We start from the raw sequence: 8,833 nt of genomic DNA, 5'->3' as shown, positions 1-8,833 counted from the left end.
GGTTCCACATTCAGCCCAATTTGATTTCAAGTGGACTGGACCAGGAATTTTAACAATATTATGCCTCAACTTAGCATTTCTACATGTGCATTACAGATCAGTTCTACAAAGGCACAAAACATTTAATAACAGGCAGAATATTATTAAAATTGCACTAATTAATGTTATTTTTTTGCACTAAAACAAAGAGACAAAATTGGAGTGGTCATTATTTTTAGGAATAACGTAATATTATTTTTTTCACATTAAACCAAGAAGAAAAATTGGAGTCACTATTTAGAGGTTAATATACAATTATTTTACCTGAGAGTGCAAAGGTCTTCATATGGAACTTGAGCTAAAACAAGTTCGACACCACTGACTGTTAATATCTTTAGTGTAATTTTCACACTTTGCAAATTCATCCTGCGGGCCAGATCACAACCTTGGGTGGGCAGGTTTTGGCCTGTGCACCATATGTTTGACACCCCTGCTCTAGGCCCTAGTGCAAAGACCTAAAAGCACGGAATTCCAAAGGTGAGGGAGAGAATGGCTGAAAACTTTAAACCCCACAGAGGATAGCAAGATGAAATGAAGATTTGGTAGAAGGAGGATGATCTGAGAGTATGGGAGGGTGAGTTCACAAAGCCATGGGGGCAGGAGAATGTGAAGGGCCTTAAAAGTGAAGAGCGAAATGTTGAAATCGATGCAGTATTGAACAGGAAGCCAGTGAAGCTGTTTAAGAACATGAGTGATGTGCTCAGTGGAAGGAGTTCTGGTGAAGATACAACCACAGGAAGGTTATTGAGGAACTTGTGAACTAAAGAGAAGAGGATTACAGTAATCGATGCAAGATGTGATCAAAGCTTGAATAAAACTGCCAATGCTGCTGAGAGGCAAGTGATGGGAGATATTTAATCAATGTAATTAAGCAGACAGAGTAACAGTATTCATGTGCCCTATCAAGGATGTAAAATTAGTGAACTTCTATCTGCAACAGTCTTTACTTAAATTTTAAACACAACCTTAAACCAGCGTTTTATGTTTATAACAACGCAGACTGCTGTACTTCATCAGTAAATGTGATTTTAGTAAATTTTTCTAACAAGTGACAAAACACAAGTGGATGAGCAATAAAATAACTCTTTATCCCTATGATCTGCTCGTCCAATATCCGGAGCGCTAATTGAGGTTTTAGTCATCTGGCTTTGGTGATATTACTACAGTAGTCCTTTAATAATGCAAAACATTTAAATACCTCCTATTTTTATCTTTAGGTGACAGATTGCGATAATTATTTTAGACATCTGTTGGGGCTTTGGATTTTATGAAGCCTGATTTTGACTCTCCTTGTACTGGTTTAGGCTGGCTGAAGGCCATCATAAACTGGGCCTGCTCTCATCTTTTACACTCATTCAGACAACAGTCATTTATAGATCATATGGTGGGGTGAGACTCAACAGATTGGAAGGAAGTGATGTCTTTTTGTGTGCTATTGAAGTTATTTATGGTCTGGAGTGAGACTTCGATCATGAACGGTGACTCTTTTTGACACGCTCTTTTTTCAGATGATCTCATCACTGGTTGCAGAAACTGTATTTTACAGATCTAGCAAAAGACATCCAGTAAAAAATGGGAATTTGTTTGAGGGAAATAAAAAAAAAATGAGATTGAGAGTTTGAATTAAGTCAAAATGATGTACCAGTTTGGAAATGTATGATCTATAACAGTCTGAACAAAACATCGACAAAATGTAGCTAATGCAGAATAAAATCAGGGACAGCTGTAAATCTTTGACAATTTCATGAGAGGACATCAAAGAAATATTAAACCTTTATATCAAAATAAAAACCCAAATACTCAATGGAATATATATATATATATATACTGTATATTTTACAATACTATAGTTAAGCGGAAATGTAAACAACTATCTTCTTTTGAAGCTACAGCATTGAACATCTCCATATGAAATGGCTCAGCCTATGTCACATTATTTACTCAACATGTGTATTTGCACTATATCATTTCCAAAAACGTTTAAACACAGAGTAACACATAATTGCATTTAATGGAATGGTCCTTTCCTTTTGGTTGCCTGTGAAACAGTGACAAAAAATAATAAACAAAATCATAAGGTCGTATTTCCTCTTTTCTTCTTGTTTTGCTGTAAATGGGTGTTTCTGGACATCATCCTTAAGGCAGGGAGTTTTTACCTTCAGCATAATGCAGTGTGCATGGGCCGAACAATTTAACAAAGAAGTGACTTTGGCTGTATGGCTCTCTCCTCTTTCTACTCTGCAGTTACTGCACAGTTCTGTCTGAGAGACGAAACACTGGCCAAAACACGCACACCTACATGTCACCTGTCAATGACACACACACACACACACACAGAGTTGTGCTTTGGCTGTATTACCTGTTGAGCAGCTGGTTCTCAACTGGTCTTGGCCTTGGTGTCAACTTTTTCTCTTCTCTATGAAACTAAAAAAACAGAGTTTTTCCAGGTCTTTGTGAGTTTTTGTATAAACAAAATTTACACACACTGATACTTGACATATCACACACTTGCGGTTCAGTCAGTTTATTTTCATCGAGTTTAAGTGAATTAAAAAGTCCATATTCAATGTACAGTTCATTAAAATATCTTTTAATGAACTGTTTGCTTTCCTACTGTAACTACCCACTACTGCAGAATTTTACACAACTGCCAAAAGCCATAAAATGACATGGAAAAGTTTTTTTGTTTTTTCTCTTCATCACACCCAATAAGTTTGCAACCTACTATCAAGTTTAGAAAGCTGGCCCTACAACATTCTAGTAGAGATGCAAAGATGTTGGTTTTTAGAAAATCTGTGACAGACTCATGAAATAATGTTTAATTTTTCCATTTCACAGCTTTTTCCTCACTGTTTGCACTCATCCTGCCTATTCATTCTACTGTTCAGTTAGAACTTTATTGACCCCTTGGGCAGAGCCCTCTGGAAATTAAGGGAATGTTGATTCTCAATGCAGGGCTTGAACCCGCAACCTTGAGATTAAGAGTTTTGTGCACGACCAGCTAAACTAGCCAGGCTCAACAGACAGTGTTAGTTTCCTGACTGTGAAGGGACCCGAACCCTCAATCTTCTGATTGACCACTGCTGTCTTCCTCGTTCGCTGGTGTAGATGGGGGTCAGGTTTGATCAGTTCTGTTTCCAGACATGTGAAAATGTTACATAATGTGTCTACAATGTTATTTGCAGTTATTTCAACAGAATGACATGACACTAAATAAAACCTGTTCTAAAGTTTTACTACATTGCTACCTCAATAAACATGATTTTTGCCTTAGTAACATCAAATAGGCCTAGACTTTCACAAGGGAATTTCCCCTTGTGGGACTAATAAAGGCATATCTTATTTTATCTTATCTTATCACCTAACCCTCACCTGTCTGGATGGACCTCCTCACCGTCATCTGACTAGATGTACCCCCTCAGCTGTCTCCATAAGCCCCCACGCTACTGCATCCTTACAGACTGGAATTACATCAGCACATGGGTGTCCATCAGTCCTGGTCACATCTACGACCTGTCCGTCCATGGGAGTGGATCTCTCCGTCACTGTGATTCTCCCCAAGGTTTCTCTTTTCCCACTGGGTTTTTTGGAGTTTTTCCTTGCCAAGGAGGGTCTAAGGACGAGGGATGCATTAATTCATTTGCTTCATCGACTATTTACCTAACTAATTATTTGACTGTTTGCTTATTTTCATATTTAACAAATTCTGTAAAGCCCCGTGAGGCAACCTTGTTGAGATATTGGGCTCTACAAATAAAACTGAATTGAATTGAATAAATGATACCACTTCATGAATCATGACTCATTTTATCCCATTTTACTACAGGTTTTATTAATGAGTAGATTGCCAGAGCCCATAACATGAAGAATTACATACTATGTATTTAAAGCTCCTACTCCCTCCTGTGGTTTTCCTTCTCCTGTGGTGAAAACCACTGCCAATAACAGCTTTCACACTGTTTGTTCTCCAGGTTCTGTTGGCCTGGAGGACAGGATGGCTCCAGTTGGGGTTCGTCTTGGGTCAACTCATGTCTTACTCTGTTCTTATTTAATAGTGTCTGTACAACCAGGCATCTCCCCAGCGATTCCCCTCCAAGAGGCCAAGAAGCTGAATCTGCAGGATCTCCAAGTTTTCTGTCTTGGCTGCAGTCTGGGCGCTGAGAGGCTGGAAGCCTCAGCTCTGGGATAAATACGAAGGCCCAGTGGGTTGGCTGGCAACAAGTGTCTCTCTCATTGCTGGCCTTGACCTTGTTGTGTGTTGTCTGAGCAGAAAAAAGCTAATTTTCTCAGCTTGTTCAAAGACCTTGTTTGTTTTAACCAACTGCTCTGCAAGACAGTCACTTATTCTGCTTATGTTGTTGGTTATTTTCTCAATGCTGTGAGGCAGTAGGTCTGATTAACCTGTTTAAAAAAGGTTTGAACAAACAAGGATTGGGTTGAAAAGGAGAAAGGAGGAGAAAAACTATTAAAAATATGGAGCTTACTGGCACATTGTTTCTAAAAGATCTGGGTCTACTCCCATCTTTATTAAGGTTGTTTTTCCTTGTGCTGTTTACACTCCTTAGCTATATTTGCAAAGACCAATTAATCTCTCTACTCAAGTTGTGAAAGTGACTTGAGCTGTTAAAATTTCAGTTATCCATCAGTGAGGAAATTACAGACTTTTTAGGGATGCTTTCAAGCTCTTGTTGAATGAATATTTATAACTAAATAAATATATAGAGAATAGAACTTTTCCCTGATTAAACTGTGCCAAATGTTTAGGCTTTGTTGTTAAAATAATAAAATAACTAATAGCAACCATGTGAGAAAACTATAAATTAACAACAGAACTATAACAAAAAATAAACAACTATCAAAATCAATTTACAGTATAAATTCACAGCCAATAATAAATAAGACATTACCTGTCTTTTCTTTTCTTTTAAATGTTAATTGCATATATCACAGACTGTCATACTAGTAACACTGCCTGGCCAAAAATGACTTGAGCACACTTCAGTACATTACATTTCATTGGACTGTGTTTAGCTTGATTACAGAATGCAATCACTGTAGCATTGTTCATGGTAAACAATGAATATGCAATGCCATATAAATGTTACATTTATTTCCAGCCAAAGCTGCATTAATGTTTTGACAAGATCTTATAATGATGATGGAGTCAGAGTACTATGTAAAATCTACCCACATCCCAAAGATTCTCAATAGGGATCAGGTCTGGACTCTGTGGTGACCTGACCAATTGAAACAACCCCAGACCATAACACTGCCCCTACAGGCTTGTACTGTATTCACTAGGTATGATGAGTATCACTTCATCTCTTCTCACATTGATGTGCCCATCACTCTGGACTCATCAGGCCACAAACAAAAGAATTAGCCAACAAACTGCATCTGCATTAGGAGTCAGGCCAGCGCGTGCCTCCAGAACAGCTTCAGAGGTTTTGACTCGTATTGAAATTCAGTGGCATTGATTCTACAGGCCTGTGAACTCACCTGGAGGATAAACCATTCTCCCAAAAGATATTCTCTCACTTATTTTGACATCAGTGATGGAAAACAAATAGGTCCTATCAGGTTTTTCCCTTCATTTGTCACCCATTGGTACATTCATTATTTTATAAATATGTTTTTTGTATATTAACCATTAATATAAGCACCTGGAGAACAATGTCCCGTTGATATTTTCTGTTCTCCAATATAGAGACAAGCTTTTTAAACTCATTTTTATTTGATTTTAAAATGCTCACTAAAACATAACTAAACAAATGGAAAAAATATCTTTACAAATAATCTGTTTTTAAAGCAAAACCTGTGTGAAGACTTTGAAAAGGACAGGTAGAGACACACGGACGCACAGCAAACTGAAATATAACTGTTAAAAACTACTTTTGCAGTTGTTAGTAACCAAATATATTTCATAAACATTAAACCTAGCCTCATTTTACAATAATTGAGTAAATAATTCTTTTAAATTCATATTATACAGTGACAAGTTACCCTGAACTTGTGGTAAACACTTTACTGTCTAATGCTATGTGGATTCAGGAGATGAGACAGGGCGATAGACTTACTGTCTGATATCTTTACACTGCACTCAATAATACAATAGATATCTAGTGCTACATATTAAAACTGAGAATAGTGTAAAAGTCAGTGAAATGTACATATTTTTCTTTGGTTTAGAGAGGGACACAGACAGTGTAGAGGTTTCCCGAACATAAGATATGAGATGAAGTTGAGGTAGAAGAGAGGTGCCCCATTAATAAGAAAGAGATTAAATGGTGTTAAAGACCATTTACCACCATCATTTACTCTTTGAGAGACTGCAGAAGAGTCCCATTCAAATTCAGTTCATATACATACTTTAACCAGTACACATCAGATAACTTGTCATAAGTTTGGTGAGAGATGGACCCACGATGCAGACAAATGGACGAGAGATGAACTTGTAAAAACACCAAAAATCTTTAATAAAAACAGGCTTGAGCTGGAGCAGGATGAAGGTGGCTGTCGAGTCCAGGGAGGTAGCAGGCAAAGGCAGGAACTGGGGAAAAGAGCACAATCAGATTAACAAAAACAGGAAAGCAGCAAAGCAAAAAACTGCAGAGCCAAAGTTCATGTACTATCACATGAGGTTAGCTGGCAATCTGGTGATGTGTAGTGCTGAAGACCGGGCTTAAATACAGAGGAGAGAAGTAGTTGATTGAAGGCAGGTGGCTTGATTGCAGATGGAGGGCAGGTATGTGGGTGAAAGGTGACCTCTGGCTCCGCCCAGCTCCAGACAACACACACACACAGACAAGACAGGGACAGAACAAACAAGACACACACCCACAAAAGGGAGGGGGAACACAAGAAAACACTAGGATCCTGATATGACTGGGTTGTGAAATCTCTGTAAAACTAATGAGAAAAAAAAGCATGATTTTTACACTATTCTCAATTTCACTGCTTAACGTTAGACACTGCATTGTATTATGGGTATCAGTGTTATCAGACAATGTATTCTGTTAACTTCTCAGCTTACCATTTATCCCTCCTTGTCTCATCCTCGACCTCAGCTCCTGAATCCAAGCTCAACGCTGTTCACTGTAGTCTAACACTGTAGAATGTAAACACAAAATGAATTTATCATTAACCCATAAAGACCCAAACGTCCACCACCAACCTAAACCATCTACTGATGTAAGATGTTTAATACCTGTTGATCAGCTTTTTCCATCAATATTTGTAAATAATTGGTGTAAAATGCAGTTTATCATCTTTTCATGATCATCAGATTTGACTCATTTGGACGTTCAGAGTTTCCGTAGTGAATGTGCAAACACTGTCATCTTCTACAGCATTGATTCAGCTGTAAAACACATGGAGTTGGATCAATGACAGTGGATGGAAATGCTTGGTTTATGTTCAGTCAATGATAGATTTGACTAAAAAGTCACTTTTTCTTCAGTTTTCTCCATTTTTGATATAATATCCCTCAAATTTAATCTGAGCTTTCATGAACATCTACATGATCAGTAAATTAAATACAAGGAAATACCTGATTTATGCTGATAAAATGCAAAATACAGAGGACAGTATAATAATTAATGGTGATAAATCACTTAAGAAAGGTTAGATATGGAGAAAATTTCATTTGGGAACTGACATAAAAGTCATGCTGGGTCTTTATGGGTTAATATTATTAATGGCAGCAAACAACAATAAAACATATTTGGCTATGAAATTGATCCAAAAATGTTTCAACCATGTCATACTCATACAAAGCCATGTATCTCCATCTTAACATCTGACATCCACTGAGACTGGCATGAACCTTTCAGAATTTCTTTGCTTTGGATTATCTTCACATTTAACCCATAAAGACCCAGTGTGACTTTGATGGCAGTTCCAAAAATTATTTTTTCTCTATATTTAACTTTTCTTTAGTGATTTATCACCATTTGTTATGGCACTATCCTCTATATTTTGCATTCAATCAGTGAACATCAGGTATTTTCCCATATTTGATTTATTAATCATGTGGATGTTCATAAAATCGCAGATTAAAGTTGATTGTTATTATGTCTAAAACAGAGAAAACTGAAGAAAAAGTGACTTTTTCAGCAAAATATAGCACTAACTGGACATAAACCAGGTGTGTCCATCCACTGTCATTGATCCAACTCCATGGGTTTTACTGGTGAATCAGCGTTGTAGAAGATGATGGTGTTTCCATGTTCACTACAGAGCTTCTAAATGTCTAAATGGGTCGTATCTGATGACAATGAAAAGATGACAAACTACAATTTACACCAATTGTTTACATGTATTGATAGGTTTAGTGGCTCAGAAGTTTTTACACATTTTAGATCAGTAGATGGTTTGGGTCATTGGTGGCTGTTTGGGTTCTTATGGGTTAAGAACTTGGTAGTCTTAAGATTAGAATGGAGAAAACTAATGAAGCTACCATGGACATAAAAAGGTCTTGAAAAGATGAGAAGGGTGGTTTCTCATCTAATTTTCTAGAACAAATTACACCCATCATGTTTTTCCTGTCATTTTTCATCCATCTGCATATTTACCATCCATAAATAATCATAATAATTTTATATAATAACCCTTAATGAACACAGCTCCACAGTGAAGATGCACAGAAATAGGAAGTAGTCCTAGTTTACTGCAGCCTAAATACATTTCATCCTGAGGTTCGGATCATGACATCTCCTTATGTCTTCCCAGCTCTGCCATGTGGCCTGAGCTCTGCAGTCTCGTGCTGTACTGCGCAACAGGCTCTCTGCGCTTC

The sequence above is a fragment of the Sphaeramia orbicularis genome, chromosome 13, assembly GCF_902148855.1.
Source record: "Sphaeramia orbicularis chromosome 13, fSphaOr1.1, whole genome shotgun sequence".
NCBI classification, from domain to species: domain Eukaryota; kingdom Metazoa; phylum Chordata; class Actinopteri; order Kurtiformes; family Apogonidae; genus Sphaeramia; species Sphaeramia orbicularis.
The sequence above is the reverse complement of the archived record's forward strand: the minus strand, read 5'-3'. Positions refer to the sequence as shown.